Below are 23,204 nucleotides of genomic sequence, written 5' to 3'. Positions count from 1 at the left end.
TAAAAATTAGACCTAGGGGCAGCATATACAGTGGGGCAAAAAAGTATTTAGTCAGCCACTGATTGTGCAAGTTCCCCCACTTAAAATGATGACAGAGGTCAGTAATTTGCACCAGAGGTACACTTTAACTGTGAGAGACAGAATGTGAAAAAAAAAATCCATGAATTCACATGGTAGGATTTGTAAAGAATTTATTCGTAAATCAGGGTGGAAAATAAGTATTTGGTCACCTCAAACAAGGAAAATCCCTGGCTCTCACAGACCTGTAACGTCTTCTGTAAGAAGCTTTTCTGTCCCCCACTCGTTACCTGTATGAATGGCACCTGTTTGACCTCATCATCTGTATAAAAGACACCTGTCCACAGCCTCAACCAGTCAGACTCCAAACTCCGCCATGGCCAAGACCAAAGAGCTTTCGAAGGACACCAGGAAAAGAATTGTAGACCTGCACCAGACTGGGAAGAGTGAATCTACAATAGGCAAGCAGCTTGGTGTGAAAAAAATCTGTGGGAGCAATCATCAGAAAATGGAAGACATACAAGACCACTGATAATCTTGCGTGGAGCCCCAGATCGAGGGAGATCTCATCCCGTGGGGTCAAAATGATCATGAGAACGGTGAGCAAAGATCCCAGAACCACACGGGGGGACCTGGTGAATGACCTGCAGAGAGCTGGGACCAAAGTAACAAAGGTCACCATCAGTAACACACTACAACGGCAGGGAATCAAATCCCGCAGTGCCAGACGTGTTCCGCTGCTGAAGCCAGTGCATGTCCAGGCCCGTCTGAAGTTTGCCAGAGAGCACATGGATGATACAGCAGAGGATTGGGAGAATGTCATGTGGTCAGATGAAACCAAAGTAGAACTTTTTGGTATAAACTCAACTCGTCGTGTTTGAAGGAAGAAGAATACTGAGTTGCATCCCAAGAACACCATACCTACTGTGAAGCATGGGGGTGGAAACATCATGCTATGGGGCTGTTTTTCTGCCAAGGGGACAGGACGACTGATCTGTGTTAAGGACAGAATGAATGGGGCCAAGTATCGTGAGGTTTTGAGCCAAAACCTCCTTCCATCATTGAGAACTTTGAAGATGAAACGAGGCTGGGTCTTCCAACATGACAATGATCCAAAACACACCGCCCGGGCAACAAAGGAGTGGCTCCGTAAGAAGCATTTGAAAGTCCTGGAGTGGCCTAGCCAGTCTCCAGACCTCAACCCCATAGAAAATCTGTGGCGGGAGTTGAAAGTCCGTGTTGCTCGGCGACAGCCCCAAAACATCACTGCTCTTGAGAAGATCTGCATGGAGGAATGGGCCAAAATACCAGCTACTGTGTGTGCAAACCTGGTAAAGACCTATAGTAAACGTTTGACCTCTGTTATTGCCAACAAAGGTTATGTTACAAAGTATTGAGTTGTATTTTTGTTATTGACCAAATACTTATTTTCCACCCTGATTTACGAATAAATTCTTTACAAATCCTACCATGTGAATTCATGGATTTTTTTTTCACATTCTGTCTCTCACAGTTGAAGTGTACCTCTGGTGCAAATTACTGACCTCTGTCATCATTTTAAGTGGGGGAACTTGCACAATCGGTGGCTGACTAAATACTTTTTTGCCCCACTGTAAATGGAGAATAAAATTGGCCCCAGAATAGAACCCTGGGGAACACCAGGTTCCCCAGGGTTCCCCAACACCAAGGAAGTAAGGGGAGCTGAGGGAGAGATAAAATTCCCAAAGCTCACAGAGAAAGGCCTGTCAGACATGTATGACCTGAACCACTCTAATGGGGTGCCCTTAATGCCATAATGCTCCAACCGTGAGATTAAGATGCTGTGGTCAACAGTATCGAAGGCAGCGGTCAGATCCAGAAGCAGAAGCACAGCTGAGTCACCTGAGTCAGTGGCTAAGAAAAGATCATTAAGAACTCTTAAAAGTGCACTTTCTGTGCTATGGAGAGTTTTAAAACCAGACTGAAACCTCTCAAGAACATTGTGTCCATTTACAAAAGATTGCAGCTGAACAAACACAATCTTTTCCAAAATTTTCGACAGGAAAGGGAGCTTTGAAATAGGCCTGAAGTTAGTGAGGACAGAGGAGTTGAGATTGGGTTTTTTAAGTACAGGCTGTACAACAGCATGTTTAAAACAGGCTGGCACAACACCTGAACTAAGGCTGCTATTAAAATAGCTAAAATGTCAGAGCTGTCTGAGGAACTATTAATACAAGAAGCTGGGGAAATATTCAGGGCAGAGTCAATAATTGAAAAAAGAACCCAAGGATTATTGGAGCTATTCTCAATAACATTAGAAAGAAACCTTGACTTTTCTGCTTTTACAATGTCCTGATACTTGTACAGACTGTCTCTCAACATGAGAAAGGACACCTGGAGCCCATCTTTTTTCCACTTACGTTCAGCCTTCCTCCACTCTCGTCTGGCTGAACGAGTGGCCTTATTTATCCATGGGTCTGGTTTTGGTTTTGAGCTTATAGTTTTAAAAGGAGCGACCTCATTAAGGACAGATTTGCATTTATCATAAAAATTAACTGTCATTTCCTTGGTACCAAAGCCAAGGGGAGATCTTAAAACTTCTTCAAAAGCAATAGAAAATTGTTCAGTTCCAGATGGGTTAAAAACACGAGGTGAAATAAGAGGTGTAAAATGGCAGGGAGATGAAAGTATATCAAACACAACAGGACAGTGATCAGAAAAAACAGCATCACATATTTTCATGTTTAGGACCGGTAACCCTAGAGACAGCACAAGATCCAATGTATGACTCTGTTTCTGGGTGTCCCGACACAAGTTGAGCAAGACTAAAGGAGTCTACCAACCTTAAAAAGTCTCTGGCCAGTAGGGCTGCACGATTTTGCATAAAATGAGAATCATGATTTTCTTTGCTTAGAATTGAGATCACGATTCTCTCACGATTTTCTTTTCCAGTATAAATATTTATTGCACTTATTAACTGTACATCAACTTCGTAACAGTTAAGACTGAACATAAAAACAACAAATGTCTCACATTTTGTCGTTGCCGCAAAATGTTGTACTGCTTGAAATTCCGTCTCCACTGTTGCTCGACAAGTACTGCAGGACGGCACTGTGTAGCGTTTGTCTAGGGTGTTGATCATTTTCCTAAATCCCTCGTTTTGCACAGTGTTGATGGAGCCATATCTATGATCAGGTGATAAGTGATAGCCTCCGTAATTTCTTTGTGCCTGCGGGAGTTCGACGGGTATAGGGAAGCGCTGTATAAGGTTCCCGTTATTAATGTTTGGGTGGTTGACCGGGACGGATTTTCTCCAGTCACTTTCTCGTCATCCCTGACGTGCTCTCCGTTGTTTTTTCCCTGCCAATTTTAGCAGCCAGCTTCTGTATCACGTGGTATAAGGCTCCGCCCTTGTCATTTGTTGAGCAGGAAGAGTGAGTGCTTGTTGTCATGCAGATTAGGTCCTGGATCAAAATGCAATACAATCGTCGTCGTCTTTTTTTTTTTTTTTTGTTAAATCGTTGTCATTTGGAAATGAGATTGCACATAAGCCCTACTGGCCAGCGAATTGGAGGGACAACACACATGAATATTAAAATCTCCAACGATTAAGATTCGATCGTAGCTTGGCACAGTTCGAGCTAAAAAGTTTGAAAAGCCTTGAATAAAATCCTTGTGATATTTTGGAGGTCTGTATTCAGCTGCAACGAGTGTCGGGCGGGGATGCTCCAATTCAAACGTCAGAAGTTCAAAACTAGAATACGAGTCAGTTAAGACTTGTTTGCAAGAGAGCTTCTTCCTGAAAACAGCCGCCACTCCACCACCACGCCCAGTCACCATATACAGGGTGTAGCATCCACTGGGTAAAGGCAGTGATATGCAGGGGGGTCAGTGGCTTTTTCCCTTTCAGGTTCTTGTGGCAACTGATGACTTTCTTGTTGTAGATGCTTCTCGGTTTCCACATTGAAGTTTCATAGGTATTGTTGTCACTGAGGATTTTAGTCATGTTTATTTGCTCTGCTTTTTTGATCAGGGATAAATACATATACTTTTTGTGTCCCAGCTGAGTAACAAGAGAAGAGTCTGGTGGAGCAACAGAGGAACAATTTCAGCCATTTGGACTCAGCTCAGCCACTATAGAGGAAAAAATGACTTCAACACAAAAGGTGAGAAAAATATCACAGTTACACTGTTATTGAAACTGTGTGCACAGTTTGTTGGTTTTTAAAAACATGTTAACAGCAGCTTTATCTTTTCCATCCTGGCCTCCTCCATATACACAGAATCTACATTCACAAACAAAAAACTCAGATGTTACAAGAAGATACAAACATAATTTTTTATCGGCACACATTGAAACCACAATATCAAAAATTGAACTCACAATTTTTTATGAGTAAAATATTTTCTCCACTTATCAATATTTCTTCAATATGTATTTTTCATTACGACTTCATTGTAGCACATCATTGAAATGTGATACTATGACCAGAAGGTGATGGTAACACACCTACAATGTGTTTGTTGACATGTTTGATTCCACTAATAGAGGGAGTTACAGTTTGTTCCACGACTGCATTTCACTCACTGCCTATGTTTGTATCTCTGTCACTGCAGGACCAACATGGACCAAGAAGTCAGCGCTCTCAGGAGGCCGACAAACGTCACAGAAGAAAGGGAGAGAAAACCTACAGCTGTGATGACTGTGGGAAGGATTTTACCCAGGGTGGAGACTTGAAAAGACACCAACTCATCCACAGTGGATTTAAACCTTACAGCTGTGACTTGTGTGGAAAGTCTTTTATCCGGGCTGAAAAATTAAAAACACACCAACTCATCCACAGTGGAATTAAACCTTACAGCTGTGACTTGTGTGGAAAGTCTTTTACCGAGGCTGGAAACTTAAAAAAGCACCAACTCATCCACAGTGGATTTAAACCTTACAGCTGTGACTTGTGTGGAAAGTCTTTTACCCAGGGTGGACACTTAAAAAAACACCAACTCATCCACAGTGGATTTAAACCTTACAGCTGTGACTTGTGTGGAAAGTCTTTTACCGAGGCTGGAAACTTAAAAAAACACCAACTCATCCACAGTGGATTTAAACCTTACAGCTGTGACTTGTGTGGAAATTCTTTTAGCCAGGCTGGACACTTCAAAAGACACCAACTCATCCACAGTGGATTTAAACCTTACAGCTGTGACTTGTGTGGAAAGTCTTTTACCCAGGCTGGACACTTAAAAAAACACCAACTCATCCACAGTGGATTTAAACCTTACAGCTGTGACTTGTGTGGAAAGTCTTTTACCCAGGCTGGACACTTAAAAAAACACCAACTCATCCACAGTGGATTTAAACCTTACAACTGTGACTTGTGTGGAAAGTCTTTTACCGATTCTGGAGGTTTAAAAAAAACACCAACGCATCCACAGTGGAGTTAAACTTTACACCTGTGACTTGTGTAAAAAGTCTTTTACATATCGTGAGGGCTTTAAAAAACTCATCCACAGTGGAGTTAAAGCTTACAGCTGTGATGAGTGTGGGAAGTCTTTTACCGAGTCTGGAAACTTAAAAACACACCAACTCATCCACAGTAGAGTTAAACCTTACAGCTGCGACTTGTGTGGAAAGTCTTTTACCCAGGTTGGAGGCTTAAAAAAACACCAATTAATCCACAGTGGAATTTGACCTTACAGCTGTGATTTGTGTGGAAAGTATTTTACCCTGGCTCAAACCTTAAAAAATCACCAACTCATCCAGAGTGGAGTTAAAGCTTACAGCTGTGAGTTGTGTGGTAAAGCCTTTGCTCGAAATAACCACTTGCAGAGTCATCTAGTTACCCACTCTGGAATTAAGGTTTACAGCTGCGACTTTTGTGTAAAAACTTTCAGCCTCATCGGGAACCGAAATATTCACCTACGGATTCACACTGGACATGATGTTTCCTGCTGTGATCAATGTGGGAAAATGTTTTCACTGTCAGTTGTCAGTAAACACTTCATTTGGCTGATGAATCTTCACGTGACATATTACAAAGTCTGTATTATTAACTCTGTAATTAGGCGCCATTCTTCTTATTTTACGGCGCTGTTGTTCAATCGGGGAACGCTCTCAGTTGAGGAGAAAAGCATGAATTTTTTTGTATACGGATTATCCATTGTTTAAATGTCCCAGTAGTCGAAAAGGAGGCAGAGTGGTTGAGAAATGCTAGGAGCTAACTGGGCGCTAACAGTATCATTCAAAAATATTGAATGTCGCAATGTTGGCAAAGAGAGGAAGTGACGTGAGATTTGCGCATGCGGGGTACCAATCGGGATTCCAGTATGGATCGGGTAGCGACACTTGGTACAGCTAAATATCCCAGAATGCATTTCATCCAAAACCCAAACGGTGGAAGAGTGCGGCTAAAAACTTTTTAATATTACTCTTTCTGGGTCACAAAATAGACTTTTAAGTCATTTTCAAGGAAGAATGTAGCCGTGTAAGCTTCAAATATCTGCTCGATTTATCAAGATATCATATATTTCCAAACGTGCTCTGAAGTTTTCTGAGACGTCTTTTACGCACCAGCTCCATTGCATATTGGGAGGTCAATGATGATTAGAGCTGGCGAGAACAGCGGACTCCCGACACATCATTTTCAACACTGGCATTTATTGAGCCTTTCTGAATACTGGACAAACAGTTTGACCATTGGTCCTCAGACAGAGGGACACCGAGGTCTTTAGCTCATGTATTCTTAATTCGATCAGAATCAAGTGGAATTGTAAAGCACTTGACAAACTGAGATATCAAATCTTTAAAATCTGCTTTCATAAAGTAAGTATGACTTAGTGGCTTAGTGGAAAGTCTGAAAAGTTTCATTGAAGAAAAAACCTTATTTGAAGATAACCAAAAAAATGTGTTTGAGGTAACTGAAATTTTTGTTGGAGTTGAGGGAAAGACACAAATTTATCGTCTATATATAAGTCCTCAATACGTTTCAATCCCCTTTCCCCCCCCCATTCTAAAAACACCCTATTCATTTTACCTGGTTTAAGCAAGTGGTTATGTATTATTGGAATTCTTACTGAAAAGTCGGGTAGATTAAGACATTTCCTAATTTGACTTAATATCTTTGAGTGTTTAACAACAAAATTACGTATGATCAAATTATTAGAAGAACCCGTGTTAGAAAACAATAAGATCGGTAATGAGGCTTCAGATACTGTTGCCTCTACCTGAAGCCAGATCGGAAGTAGGGATGGGTACCGTATCCGGCACCGGTTCTGACATAAACGGTAGTAACCAGAATGAAAAGCAGCGCACATTTCGGTGCTTAACTTCGGTGCTTCTTTTTCCTGAAATGTCATACACTTTGGATTTTAGCCAATCATTTTACCTTTCCAAGGATAGTAGGCGAGCCCAGATACGTATGTTCTTTTAGAGCAGAGCTACAGCTTAAAAATGCCCAAGGCGAAGCAGTCAAAAGTCTGGCTGTACTTCGCAGCAAAAGTATGCAAACTCAGCAGCCTGCAACAAGTGCTTTAAGATGATACTGTGCAAAGGATGTCACACCTCGAATCTGATGAAACACCTGGCGACGCATAGCGCTTTTTTAAAAGCCGAGAAATGCACTGTATTTGATAGCTTGCTGCAAGACCTCACACCGAGTGCGGGTGTGGTGCCTGTTATCGGACCGGAGTTAGCAACATCCCCCAAAAACCTGAAGAGGAGAGTCCTGGCCCCTAGCCCTGCCAGTGTAGCAGAAATGATGACGGATGATGATGTCAGCAGCAGCCGTTCTTATCTGGGTCAGTAGCTTAATGTTGTTCGTGTGTAATTTACGTTGAGTAGGCTAACCACGTTATTACATTAATGCCTGTAAGGTGAACTAGTAAACACCGTCGTAGTTACATGCGGCTATCTTCTTGTTTGATGGCAGCCTAGAGTGATACCATATATGCCCTATAGCTGCAGAAAAGGCTAACATTGTTATCTTTTTTACAAAAAAAACCAGCTAAACATGAGAGGTTTTTGGACAAAGTTTGTGTTCTCCATTCTTTAAGCACCGGTTTGAGCACCGTTTAAGCACTGGCACTGTTTCAACAGTACCGGTCTGGCACCGGTATCGGATAAAACCTAAACGATACCCATCCCTAATCTGAAGCTTATCATAACAGTAATCAGTAGGCGAACCCCACTAGTGCAATAGAGCCCTTGAATTTACTGCCCAGTAATAATGTCTGAACACAGGGAGACCCCCCCCCCCCACGGGAAGTATGATGATGAGCCTTGGATATCCGAGGGGGTTTTCCTGCTCAAATAAATGAAAGAATCAATGAATCAAGCTGCATAAAAATTTAAATGGCAAATAAATAGGAAGGTTTTGAAAAAGGTCTAAAAATAGTGGCAGAGACACCATTCGACCAATCAAAGACAGACAAAGGGGTTTCCATTTTCTAATATCCTCTTTGAGCTTGTCCAGCATTTCCAAGAAATTCAATTTATAAAGGAATTTGGAATTTTTAAAAATCTTAAGCCCAAGATAGGTAAAAGATGTAGTCACTAACTTGAATGGGAGTGAGGTGAGAAACTGGGTATAGATTATCTGTTATTGGCATGAATTCAGATTTGTCCCAATTGATCATATATCCTGATAATTTCCCAAAGTGTTTAATGCAATTTAAAGGATTAGGGAATAGAATTTCTGGTTCGGAAAGACAGATCAATAAATCATCTGCATACATATTAACAAGACTTTCAGCATTCCCAAATTTTACTCCCTGTATATCTGGGTGGTTTCTTATGTTAATAGCAAGGGGCTCCAGAGCTATGTCAGAAAGAAGCGGTGAGAGGGGATCCCCCTGTCTCATTCCGCGTTGTAGTTGAAAGGGGGGAGGATTTGTCTGCATTAGTGAGGATGCGGAACACCAGACACAGATAAATCATTTTAATCCAATCCCGAAAATATTCCCCAAAACCAAATTGTTTAAGACTCTCAAATATATAAGACAATTCAATCTGATCAAACGCTTTTTGGGCGTCCAGAGAGAGCACCGGTATTTTTGCCTCTTTACCATAACTTGAGTAAATTACAGGGGCGATTTTAGCCCATTTATGGGGTGCTAAATGAATCAAAGCACCCCCAAAGATTTCTTACTTTGTTGATAATATTTGCTGTTTGTGTGACACACTACTAAAAATATAAAAGCATACAGTAGCCTACTTGGTTGAGACGTAACACTTTAACAACAAAAGTATAGATAACCTCCCCGCTTCCCAAAGTGGTTTGTTCCAGCTCGTCTCTCCCCTGCTCTGGCTCGAGCTCCGTTGCTGCCAGAGCGATGGTGGCTGAGACGCAGCAGAGCGGAGGTGTTAGTGCCTGGCTTAAAACAGGACATATTAGCTGCATTCAACCTTCAGTTACTCTTTATATAGTTAGGTAGGAGTCAGACCATGTTTCTTTTTAGCTGAAAAACATTACACATTACACCAAGGTAACCTGCAGTGTTGAAAACATGTTTTCTCACGATGTTTGCTACCCTACAATCCGTCCTGCTCTGTAGTAAATTCAGCGACATTTGACCGTCCTGTTGCTCCCATTGAAATGTATACAGCCTATTTAAAATCTAAAACTTATAATTGTCCGTAGCCTGCTGTTGTTACTACTGTCCTGTTTGAAATGGATACTAACTAGCTAACTAATACTAATACTACTAACTAGCTAACTGACTGAATGCCCATTAACCTTATAATTCCCGGAGCCACATTCAGGTAAAAGTGTAAAATCAAATGATCCGTTAATCAAGAATAATGTTGGATCAGTGTTTCAATGTTTATATCTTTTATTAAATGTTCATGTGGTTTGGTTATTTGCATTTTGGTTGAAAGTACACTGAGAGAGGACTTTTTGTTAGTGATCTTAATAGTATTTTTTATATTAATTACATTTTTCATCTAATTGAATACAATCTATTTGTGTATGATTGTCAGTCCAAAGAGGGAGAGAGGAAAGAGGGGAACGTGAGGAGAAAGTACAAGGTCAGGAAGAACCAGGTAAGAAAACAGACAGAAAATAGTGACAGGCACAATAGGAAACTGTTAAACTGACAAAGACAAAAAAACTGATTTTACTCACACAATCTGGAAGTTGTGTCCTCCCTATATTAAAGCTGGTATACAGAATCTGCTAAACAAACTGGGTTGAAACATTTTTGACCCTCTTTAACAACATTCCAACATAACATTATAATTGATCGGGGAGATTAAAATTAATGATATATTTTTAGGTGGTTCAGCCACAACTCTAATAAAACCTCAGCCAGTAATAGGTAGGCCAACTCACTATGAGCATCATTTATTATTCTCCCTCAGTAATTAAGGTTAGGATATGTTTTGGGTTTTTTTTTTATTCCAGTCCATTCTTCTTTAGCAGCATGTTAATAACTTTTATCAGATTTGATGGTTTTGTTACAAACTTTTCAAAAAAGTGTTTTGCTTTTCTTTCACAAATGTGGGATTAAATTGTTAAAATGTACAAAATAGTGAAGTCATGTTTTGTGATGAGGACCCAGGCACAGAGAGATTGATGAATTTAAGAATCTTATGATTTAATAAAGAAATTTGCAGACTTGCACAGAGATGGTAAAATTGATGACCGATAAAGGAGATGAAGACAACAGACGATGAGGACAGGGAGGATGCAGGATGAGTAAAGTGTATCTTAGCTGGCTGGGCAGCTCTCTGGGTGCTCAGCACCCCCAAAGCTCTGATCCTAGAATCGCCCCTGGTAAATTATGTTTAATAATAAACGGACATTATTAAATGACCATCTACCAGGAATAAATCCTGTTTGATTAGGATGTATAATTGTTGAAATGTGTTTGCTCAATCTTGTAGCTAAGACTTTGGTTATGATTTTATGATCACAATTTAAAAGAGCAATAGGTCTATAATTTGCTGGGTCACCTTCCTCCTTTCCAGTTTTGTGAAGCAAACAGATATTTGCATCGCAAAGTGAAGTAGGTAACCTTTTATTTTTAATGGAGTCATTTATCATCCTAAGCATGAGAGGAATCATTTTGTTTTTAAAGGCTTTATAGAATTAATTACCGAATCCATCTGGGCTAGCTGTCTTTCCAAGTGGGAAGGCTTGAATTGTTCTTAAAAGATGGTTTTCAGAGATAGGGGAATCAATTTTGTCTCTCAGGGCTTCATCTAATTAGGGGATAGATAATTGGTTGAAGAAGTTGCTAAAATTGCTTTGAGAGGGTTTAATTTTGCTAGAATACATATCTTTGTAGAATTTAGTAAAACAATTATTAAATTCCTTTGGATTGGTACTTACTTTTCATTATCACTTTTTGGATTGCTCGTTTTGCTTGTTCTCCTCTAAGTTGATTCGCCAGCAGTTTTTCTGGTTTATCTCCAAATTTAAAATGTCTATTTGAGCTTCAAGAGAAGATTGCTTGTGCGTTTATTTAAAATTGTGTTGTATTCATACCTTAATTTCAAAATTTCATTTAAATCAGTTTGCAACAAGGATGATCTATAGCAGACCTTGGCAACCCTAGGCACGCGTGCCACAGTTGACATGCGAAGGGTTAACTGATGGCACGGCCATAGCTGGACTGGCCATCGGGCATACCGGGCATTTGCTCAGTGGCCCAATGATTTTTTTTTTTTTTTTTTTTGCAACGGTATAAACAATGAAAGGTGGTGGATTGGCCAGATGCTGGCCGGTGTGTAAAAATAACTCAGTTGTTTGGTGGTGGCATCGCGGAGCTTCCACAGATTCAGTAACATTAGCAAGTGGTGGAGGCCAGCAGGTGGATGAGGGAGATCGGAGGTAGGACGAGGAGAGACCCGAGGCGGTGAACTGAACTTCAGGTAAGAAGTTATGACCTGCAGTCAATCTGGGTCAGATGTAAACCAAGTTTAGGTGGAGTTTATTTTCGTTGTGCTGAATTTTTACAGGCAGTTACAATAACTCGTACTGTGTACTAGCTAGCATGACAGAGTTTCCATACAGCTGGGTGGGTGCTATGATGTTACTGATAGTGAACTTTATTTTATTCATAAGGTTAGTTAGTAGAGTTGCCAACCGTCCCGTAAAAAGACGGAATCCTCCCGCATTCAGACGCAGTTTGTCCCGGACTTCAGCTAGAATGAAATAAGACACAAAGCTGGAGTTATTCTTTGTCTTTGCTGCACAGCTGCATCTTCTTCTCTCATTCTCTCCCTCTCCTGTTGCTGCTTTAATCCTGAAACTGATCAATGACCAGCTGATCGGCTTTTCTCTCTTGTTTGTTTATCGCCCACTTTGCGCCAGAAACAGGAAACCAGCGGATGTCGCATTAAACACAGCTGTAAAGCTGCTGGTCATGATATCCGTTTGGTTATGTGGTGAGAGGGAAACATGAAGATGAAACCAGGAGATGTCCTTACTGAATCATCAGAGCTGAGCAGGTGATGGAGAAACAGGTTTACCTTTTAGGTGACATGGATGAGTTGAAGGGAAGTTATGAACGGTTTCTGAGAGACAAATAACACCAGGATCCTTTTTTATGTAGCTGACAGCTGGTAACTGTGCAGGGGTGGGTCTAGCAAAGCTTTTGCCAGGGGGCCAGGTAGGGCATTAACAGGGAGAGGGGGGCACAAAGAAATACTTTCTTATTTTCATTTAAAATGTCTCGCTTTTATTAAATAATTATCTGAAGCTTACAACCAAAGTTTTTATCTGATGCAAAATGTATAGAAATCATACATATACCAACAAGACTGTACATCACTGTCACAACAGCATTTGTTTTCATTCAAAGGCTTTATGGCTTTAATACCTGGTGGGCCGGTCTTTAGTCAAAATGCCTGGGCTGTTATTTTGTCCCAGTCCAGCCCTGGGCACGACACGCAGTGAATTAATCTGAGAAGGTGCATTAAAAAATAAAAGCCCGGGTCAGCGGTGCACATCACAAATCCGCTCGCATAGACACATTAGTTGTGGCTCTTTTTAATGACGGTATATTAACTTACCAGTACCAGATTCAACTTGTAATTGGCTAAAAATTACTAAATAAATAAAATACTGGTAACAGGGACGTTGTTAGCTTTCCACATTCCGACACTTCAAAAGCTTCAGGAGCTGTCCGCTCAGCACAACATCAGCACCACGGAGATACACGGATACATCCGTAGACTCGAGACACAATGCGTTTTTGGGACTTTCAGGTGTATGGACCAATGTTTTATTTTTTGATCAAACCAGAAATCTTTAATGAGCAGCTGGATTTGTCTCGCATTAACTGGCTGAGTTAATGCCAGTTAATGCAACATCGAAGCAGCTGGAATCCACAGCTGTGCGTGTTCATGGAGCTGCATTTTCACCTGCTGAACATCACTACCTGACAATTTTAACTGTCTTCAGAACATTGCAGAGGCCTTATTGACAGTATTTGGCTCTACATATTTGTGTGAGCAGATTTTCTCTCACATGAGTGTCCTCAGGTAGCCGTCTGAATGCTGGACACTCGGAGACCTGTGTCTCTGAGTGGGAGACCAGAGATCACATTAACACGTGTATCCCTGTATTAACAGACATGCCATATTGGCTCAGTTTATTTTTCTTATCATTCTTGTGAGGAGCCCATAAATAGCATTTGTATTTTCTGTTGTACAGTTCATTTGCTGTTATGGATAAAAAGTGTCTTTTTTTGTTTCAAAATAGCTGATAACTATTTGCTGATAGCTGCCAATATCAACGAACAAATATAATTCTATAAAGTGGTTCTATGTAGTGTGTAACTGTTCATATAGAGTGTTATTAAATTTATTGCTAATGCAATCATATGGCACACTGACTTCTGAGGAAATTTTAAAAGGCACTCGCCATCAGAAAGGTTGCCTACCCCTGATTTATATACTTCTTCCAGTTCAGGAAGCTTATTTTCTATTTCTTTAAGCCTTTGGACAGTATTTTTTCCAATTTTTTTTCTTGGAAGATTCAAAGGAAATAATATGACCTCTCATCACGACTTTAAAGGTCTCCCATAAAATAGAATCCAAAACTTCTCCGTTATCATTAGTAGCAAGAAACATATCTGTATTCACATTGAGATATTTAATAATCTTGATCATTCAGAAGGGGAGGGTTAAAACGCCAATTATAATTCTTGGCCAAAATGTTTTTAAAGACCATTGAAACCGGATCAGATATTACAAAACTGTGGTAATTTGAATCAACAACTATGGGCAGCAGCTCTGAGGATATCAGAAAATATATGGTAAATGGCCTGTATTTATCTTAATCTTCGTTGGCTATTAATATTTATATGAGTTTCCTGAAGGAATATTATATCTGCACTGATTGATTTAAGGTGTGAGAGAACTTTACCTCTTAATTATATATCCGAGACCTTTTACATTCCAATAAACTATTTTTAGATTGTCTCCCTCAGAACACACCTCATTGTTTGACCCAAACATCATGTATCAACTCCATCAGATATCAACTTCCATCCCCATCCGCATACATACATACACACACACACAAACACACACACACACACACATAAAAACAAACAAACAAACAAAAACAAACACACTTAAGCAGCCTAAAACAAACCCATAAACACCCCCACTCCCCATCCTCCCCCCACCCCCGCATAAAGCACTTCTGAGATGAAGTACTAGCGTCCCTCTCGGCCAGAGGCCACTGGGCACACGGCCTTCAACACATTCCTCCACAGAGTGTCCAATTCAATAAAAAGAATTACTACGCTTGACTCCGTGCTCAAACAAACTATTAAATAGAGAAAAAAAATGCAATATACTAGTCTCTCAGAACATTTAAAGAGTATTTTACAGAAGAAGCATAAATCATACAGCTCTATTCCAAACTATTCAGCTCGGAGTTTATAAACACGGACACCTCACCCGGTGTAGAAAAGACCTTCAGGTGTTCATTATATTTCATATGAAGTTTAGCAGGATACTGAAGACTGTGTTCCATTTTTTTCTCCCGTAATACCTTCAACACGATGTTGCTGCCTCACCTCCGGTGTATAATCCAGAAAAAGAGCACCTTATGGCCCTGGTATTCCAACGCTTGCTCTCTAGAATGAGCTCTTTATCCCAATAAAAGTGGATTCATGCGATGATTGGTCTTGGTGCTGCGCCTGCCGCCGGTAGAGGTCTCAGCGAGCAGTGTGCTCGGTCGACAATAACCGGAGATTTGAGATGATCCTCACAGAGGAGTTTAGGGATCAAATCTTGAATAAATTCATGCGGTCTAGGTCCCTCCGCTTTCTCAGGGATGCCAATGATCATAATGTTGCTTCGGCTCGAACGACCCTCCAAGTCATCCACTTTCAATTTCAGTGCTTTATTCTTGCTTTCCAAGTTGGAGACCACTTTCTCCAAGCGGGACAGACGATTTTCCTGATCTAGAGCCTGCTCTTCCATAGATTTAACTTTCTCCAGCAGTTCTATTTGGGATTCCTGTACTGCATGAAGATTATGTTCCAAATTGTCAAACCTTTTGTTTATATATGGGGAATTTTGTTGGAGATCTTCTCCCATAATAGCGGCATCTCTTCAGTATTGCTGTCATCTCTGCCCTCAGGAGAGCCAATGCTAACAGTAGGGTTAGCCGCAGCGCTAGCAGTGTTGGCCAAAGTCATAATTCGTGATGAAGAGTTAATCTGTTTTACAGGTTTTCTGGGCATCTTTTTTTGTATACGGTATAAGCTTCAATAGTTGGCTTTTTTGCAAAGAGAAAGATGAATTAGGAGACCGTTAAAATAAGTTTCTAAGTTTTGCACGGAGGAGGATCTGGGAACGCATCTATTCCATGTGCTACTCCAGAAGTGACCCTCAAATTTGTAAACCATGCCTTAAACTGCATGGTTAGATATTCTTCTGTTCCTCCCCTACACATCTGTGGTGCTGGGGGAGGTCATTAGCTGTAGCTGTTTAACTGCAGGTACATTCCATGTGAGATTCTGGTTTCCTTATCTTCTGAGGGATGTCCACCCCGGCCATTTAGGGGCTCACCTATACTTGCATATGGTGAACCATTAAAGTTAAGCCGTATACGGATATGGGGAGATGACATTTGGTTAACTAGGAAATGTGGTTAAACAGTTGTAAGGAAATATTGTGTGGCAAGAAGTCATGCACACACACACACACACACACACACACACACACACATTCTCGCACATGCATACACACACACATACAGGGCCTGACACACCACAGGGGGTTTTACGATGGGTGGTGTTTGTGTAAACTGTAACTGTATTCAAAAAAAAGGCTGCATGGAAGGCTGTTTATTTGAATTCAGCTAGGAGACAGGTGAGGAGCATTCAGCTCGAAGAGCCTGGTTCCGATCAGCCTCACTTGCTAGCAAATAAAACCCGGCTACATTGTTGTCTTGTTTACTTCATGGGTGATAAGTCTCTGAACTAGCGGGTCTGCTGAAGCACAGACCCAACAGAAACATTTTCACCAGGAACAAAAACAGCATGTTAATACATGGAGATTCTGAAGGCTGCTTCAAAATGATCAGATTCAATTTTCAATATTTGTTCAGTTCTCTTCCAAACCCCAGCAGCTGTCTATTGTAATATTTGAGTGTCCGCTAAAATAAAAATCAAAGCTTTCTAACATCTCACCTGCTTGATTTTATTAAGGCATACATGTACACTATTTTTAGTAGTAGAGATTTCGCTACTGAGGTTAAACATGATATATAAGTCACTTACATACCTTCTAAGTGTTAATGTTTGGTTTATTTCAGTGTTTTATTTGTTCCTGAGTAAATCAGTTTGGCTAAGATCAGGGCTGGACTGGGACAAAAAAATCAACCCGGGCATTTTGACTAGAGATCAGTCCACCAGGTATTATAGGAAAAGCTATAAAGCCTTTGAATGAAAACAAATGCTGTTGTGACAGTGATGTACACTGTCCTGTTGATGTATGTATAATTTCTATACATTTTATGTCAGATGAAAACTTTGGTTGTAAGATTCACATAATTATTTATTAAGTAAGAAAGAAAAGTATTTCTTTGTGACCCCCTTTCACTGTTAATATCCTACCTGGCCCCCTGGCAAAACTTTGCTAGACCCGCCCCTGCACAGTTATCAGCTGTCAGCTACAAAGGATTCTGGAGTTATTTGTCTCTCAGAAGCAGTTCATAACTTCTCTTCCACTCATTCATGTCACCTAAAAGGTAAACCTGTTTCACCATCACCCGTTTTCCTCTGATGATTCATCTCATGGTTTCATCTTCATGTTTCCCTCTCACCAAATATCCAATAGTGATGTGCGATACCACTGATTTCCTTTCCGATCCGATACCAAGTAATATTCAGGGTGGTATCGACAATACTGTTCCGATACCGATACTTTGTACAAAAATGTATTTTATTTATTGTATCTCAAATTATAGCGTCATAATGATTACAGGACATCAGATTACTTGTTCTTATCACTTAATAATGCAGAGTTCATCATATAGAAATACAAAAACTGAAGTTGCGCGCTATTTGAACACCTTGCCTGCCTGCAGCACTAAAGGACTCCATGAGAGACTCTGTCTCGCTCTAGCAGCACCTGTCCCTGTCCTCCTCTTCAGTTTGCCTCAACATTCGCTCGTCATATTCTGTGATATGATTTACTCTGAGGTGTTTGACAAGGTTAGTGATGTTGCCACAACCATACATGCCAATCCTCCCGATTTTTCCAGGAAAATCCTGAATTTCAGTGCCCCTCCGGAAAATCTCTCGGAGCCACCATTCTCCCGAATTTTTCCCGATTTTCCACCCGGACAACAAAATTGAAAAACCATATCGCAGAATTCATAGCGCGGCCCAGCCAATTCCAGTTTCCAACAATGGCTACTACTACTGCAGCTACTTAGTTTTAATTTTACTCTTATTTCTCTTTCTGGGTCGCAAAAAAACTTTTAACATATTTTCAGGTGAGAATGTAGCTGTGTAAACTTCAAATATCTGAGCTGACCGACACATCGTCTTCAAACCCCCGCGGTCTTTCGCTACTCGGGTTAAACATGATATATAAGTCACTTTGATAACTTAAAAATGTTATTGTTTGGCTTTTTCAGTGTTTTATTTTTTCGTGAGTAAATTGGTTTGGCTGAGATTAAAGTTATTAGATTAGATTAAATTAAATTTAACTTTATTAATCCCTCGGGTGGGTTCCTCCGGGGTTTTCACACAGCTGAATAAACGTCAAACAGAAAACTGATTAAACAGAAGTGCGAGATGGTCGAGAGTTTAAGTCAGCGCACGGTTATATTTTAGACAGCAAGGAGCAGACGGCAGAGTTTCACTCCACCGAGGGAGCTCGTGACGTACTACCCGGCTTTCTTGACCACGAAGGCCGGGTCCTCAGGTGGAAGCAGCCTCTGAATTTGGACACCCCCACTGTTTCCGGGCCGGCCAATAATAACGGTGAGATTTAACGTATTTTATCCGATAAATAAACACTGTAAAATATATTTATCTCCCCCCCCCCCCACACACACACCCACCCAACAGCCCTTTTGAATGTCTCCCTAATTCTGAGGTCTCAAGGTTGGCAAGTATGGCCACAACACCTCAACACTTTTGCCACATGTATCGCAAACCACGTCTCAGCTGTTTGTGGAGGTAAAATACGTCCGCACAATTACGCTCCGCCATTGTTGTGAGCGCGCACGCCAAGGGGCAGCGTGACATTTATACAGCCGTATTTCGTACATGACTATGAAAGGCGGAAGAGGAAGTTCCTTTGAATGTAGACAATCCGAATGTTATAGTTTCTTTCCGCTGTGTTCCTGTTAATGATGAACTACAAATTTACCCTAAATTACGAAAATATCGTTGGCCAGAGGGGTCGATGGCGCGATATGGCAGCCTCCCTTCTGTCAGTCTGCCCCAGGGCAACTGTGGCTACAACTGTAGCTTGCCTCCACCAGTGTGTGAATGTGAGAGTGAATGAATAGTGGCATTGTAAAGCGCTTTGGGTGACTTAAAAAGCGCTATATAAAATCCAATCCATTATTATTACCTGAAGTTCAGTTCACCCGACAGTCGGACCGCGGCAGCCGCCTCGGGTCTCTCCTCCTCCTGCCTACCTCTTCGTCATCCACCTGCTGGCCTCTGTGGAAGCTCTGCCACAGCCACCACCAAACAACTGAGTTGTTTTTACACATCAGCCAGCATCTGGCCATTCCACCACCTTTCATTTTTTATACCGTTAGAAAAAAATAAAACAAAAAAAACCCATCTGCCCATAAAAATGAAAAATCACCATCGGCCCACCAGGTATTTGCTATGCCCGATGACCAGTCCAGCAATGGCTTAGATTAAAGTTAGGCTTCATAACAGATTGAACAGTTAAATTAAGTTAAATTAAGAGGGGATGGCAGTAAAAACTCCCGACCTGTTGTAACTGGTGTGTTTCTGCGTTGTGTCTGATCCTGACGATAAAAGGTAAAAGAAAGCCCTTCAAATAAATAGCTTGCCCACTCCAGCTCCTCTCCCACAGGGGAATTGTAGAAAAGGGGCTGGCATTTATTTTTTACATTAAACATAAAGTATGAATTTACACGTAACATATTTGACATAAGATAAAAAAAAAAACAACAACATGAAATAAATGTTGACGATAAAAGGTAAAAGAAAGAAAGACCTCCAAATAAATAGCTTGCCTACTCCAGCTCCTATGACCAAATACAAACATTGGGGAAAAGGGTTAGCTCAACCCACCACAACTTCCAAGCTAGCAAGAATTATCTATTCATGCTAGCGTTCACGTTCCCTAGAACACATATGTGGCACACACATACTACACATTTATAGCATCTAACAAAAAACAGGCATAATGATGACAATAATTGAACTAAAACTGCAATCAGAAACATCAGGGTGGCTAAATATGAATTATATGTGTGTTTTACAGTGTTGGAAAGAAATGACACCAACCTCTCCCACGGGGGAATTGTAGAAAAGGGGAGAGGCAAAAGGTTTACACTGTATTTATAGGGTTGCACCAAAAAAGACGAACAATGAGGAAGAAGAAAAGAATGAGGAGGGGCTCTAACTGATAATGAACATAACTACAGGCTTGGAGGTCCTAAAAGTCAGGTATAAAAGGAACGGTTTGGGGGTTTAGAACACATTTTGTGTAATTATAACAACATGTGATTTATGACCCTGTTACACTGTGATATTATCAAGTACGCTGGTGTTCCAATTGTACAAATTGTGAGTCCATGTTCGCGTTCTCGGCAAGTCTGTACTTGCCGAGAAAGCGAGTATGGTTATACTTTAGATAGCAAGGAGCAGACAGTTGAGTTTATTAACCTCCACAGAGACAGCGGTGATGCAAATCTGAAGGCTAAACTGTTCAATTTCACAGCTGTTTACCTCCGGCCTACCCAACCTTGTGAGGACCCGGCCCACCTAGACCAAGAAGGCCAGGTCCTCAGGAAGATGCAGCCCATGAATTTGGACACGACCAAGTTTACCCGAAACCTTGGCTGATTGTGACCTACACCCATAATTTTCATACCTTGGCTCATGTGATTAGGTAAAGGATCATTAGGAGGTCAATTGTTCCTCTTGGGGGGGGGGGATCTCTCACAGAGCTTAAATCTGGGACTCTCCACCCTTTGACCCTAGAACTGAAGAAGCTTCTCAGATGATGGGTCAAACATCTTCAAGCAACGTAAAGCTGGGCTTACTTTGTACAATTTTTGGCCCATTTTGAGCTGATTTTTCAGTCGTGCGACCTGTAACAGTTGCTATTGTAATGCAGTGTATCACCACATGGCGGCGCCTCCTGTCTCATGACTGGTGTGTCACCCCCTTTTTGTTCTTCTTCGCACTCCTCCTGTAAAGCCGGGCCCACACTGTGCGATTTTTGGCCCATTTTGAGCCGATTTTTGAGTCGTGCGACCGTTTTGGCGATCGGCTCGATTTTGGCCCTCATCGTGCATTGTGTAGTATACGTGGGGTAACGAGAAGTGATTAACACCTCACAACCAGCTCCCGATCATCAATCGCTTGGTTGTGAAACGACTGTCGCAAGGGTGTCACCGCAGCTTCACACACTGCGCACGCGCAAACGCATAAACGTCGGCGAAAAAGACGGAGTAGCATGGCAGCACAGCGTATTGTCTGGACTCAAGCGATGGAGGCACAACTGGTTGAACTTTGGCAAGCTCATCCGAGCCTTTTTGATGTGGCTTCAAAAAATTACCATGACCGCAACAAACGTGACAGGAGTTGGATGGAGATTGCTGCCCAATTGCAGCTTCCTGGTAATTTTTTGTCATTTGCAATTTAGCAAAGTTGATGGTGGTAGTGGTGTTTGTGACTGAGTGAAAGAGGGACAGAAAGAGACAGATGTAAAACCCTATAAATCGACTTTCAGAAATATTTATTTTTATAATTAATTTCCAAGTAAACACTCTCAAACTGCAGTTTTAACTTTAGTATGAGGAGAGTTTTGAATCTGAACTATTTAAATAAAAAGTACATGTTAATGTAAATTTTTCAGTGAATGAGGTGAAAACCCAGGTTGCATCACTTTGGACGCAGTATGGCAAACTGCTCAAACCGAAACCTAGTGGCAGTGGCCAGAAACCACCAACTCCCAAACAGACCTGGATCTTAAAACATTTGGATTTCTTGAAGGCACATGTTGTCCATAGACAGACTGAGTCCACTCTGAGAGTAAGTTCATAACCAAGTAGTTTGAAAGCATACACAGGTACACACACCTTATGAAGGGATATTTGTGATGAATGATGTCAAAGGTAATTCTCAGTTGAAATGTTTTTAGCAAAATAAATGCCACAAAGTATACAGTGTAAAATTAGTGTCTGATGTAACTAATACTGTTCAGATCTTTATCACTTTCCCTTTGTCTGCTTCTGGTATGGTTTCCTACAGCTTGGAACAGAGTCAGAGGACATAGGCGCAACAGAGGAGGGAGATGAGGATCAGTCCACTATAGGAATTGAAGCAGATGTCCTTATGTCTTCAAACAACACAAGCCCAGTTTCAGTGAGCCAGAAAGAGGAAAACACCTCAAACAGTCCACCAATCTCAGAGTCCACAGGTCGGCTTGTTAAAAGACCTACAGTGCAAAAACATGCACCAAAATCAGCAGAGCACAGCATTGAGCTGACCAAACTTTCCCTGCTTCAGCAGGTCCAGCAAACGCTATCAGCATCTAACGCAGATTCTGAGGAGCTGTTTGGCCAACAAGTAGCCTCAGAGTTGAGGAACATAAAGGACAGAGCTCTACTGGTGCGGCTCAAGAGAAACATCATGAACATGATTTATGACACGCTGAGGCCACCATTCTCAATTTGCAGGTTCCCAGGTTAGGCCCCCTTGTTATCCCACCCAACCTCATCTGGTCCAGCCCCCCCAGACTGCCAGGCCCCATCAACCCAGCCAATGTCCTTTCTGAAAATGCTCAACTCTGAGTAATTTAAATTAGAAAATTCTAACAGTTATATCTAAGAATATTTTCGAGTTTACTAGTTCAACTTTACTAGTTCCTGCTGTAAACACAGTCCATTCAAATTACAGCTTCATTAAAATGTTTTAAATGTTCCTTGTTTTAAATGTTCCAACAGTTAATTCAAATTGTACATTAGAATTGTCTTTGACACTATTACTGTGTCTTTCCTACCTCAATTTTGTGAAGTGTTGCAGAACTATTTGCACAATTTGATAGAAGATATTTTTGTATTTATGTAATAAAGCAAAACATTTTTGCAATTTCCCAGAGGTAGATTTATTGTTGTCAGTATTTACAAAGGTTTTTTTTTTTTTTTTTAGTAAATTTTGGAAAGTAAACAAAGCAATTTAAACAAAAAAACAAAAACCTTCTGTCTTCCTACACCATGTCTTCTTGCCATGAAACACTCCCTGCAGGTGAGACAAAGTACTCGCAAAGGACATCTCGTTGTTTCTTTGCTTCCACTGAGGGGTTCCGTGCAAGGCCCATTGAAACTGATGGAAGCTCTCCCTCCCTTCTCCCAGCACCTTCGACCAGCTGGTTGTTGGCATCCTCAGAATCCACATAGCCAGGTGGTTCATAGGCGTCAGATCTGTGGTCCCGGAGATAGTTGTGCAGACAAAGGCACGCAAAGATAATGGTGACAACCTTGTCTGTGTCCAGGCAAATTGTTGTTCTG

The 23,204-nt window shown here is 41.1% G+C and overlaps 2 protein-coding genes, 1 long non-coding RNA gene and 1 pseudogene across 6 annotated transcripts in view; 3 read left to right on the top strand and 1 right to left on the bottom strand.

Moving 5' to 3' along the window:
• Positions 1 to 23,204, top strand: part of LOC146521310 (uncharacterized) — a 126,546-nt gene that overhangs the window by 61,304 nt on the left and 42,038 nt on the right. The gene's annotated exons all lie outside the window — the stretch shown is intronic.
• Positions 1 to 23,204, top strand: part of LOC146521311 (uncharacterized) — a 113,087-nt gene that overhangs the window by 61,214 nt on the left and 28,669 nt on the right. The window lies entirely within an intron of this gene.
• The window catches only part of LOC146521312 (uncharacterized), a 32,980-nt gene that overhangs the window by 6,014 nt on the left and 3,762 nt on the right, over positions 1 to 23,204 (bottom strand). The window lies entirely within an intron of this gene.
• Positions 3,504 to 8,232, top strand: LOC146521313 (uncharacterized; annotated as a pseudogene). The gene is made up of 2 exons (XR_014873328.1): positions 3,504 to 4,163; positions 4,615 to 8,232. The product of XR_014873328.1 is annotated as an uncharacterized LOC146521313 (transcript).

This window comes from Neolamprologus multifasciatus, chromosome 3 (genome assembly GCF_963576455.1).
Source record: "Neolamprologus multifasciatus chromosome 3, fNeoMul1.2, whole genome shotgun sequence".
Classification (NCBI taxonomy): Eukaryota; Metazoa; Chordata; class Actinopteri; order Cichliformes; family Cichlidae; genus Neolamprologus; species Neolamprologus multifasciatus.
Note: the sequence above shows the minus strand (reverse complement) of the source record. Positions and strands in the feature narration are given on the sequence as shown.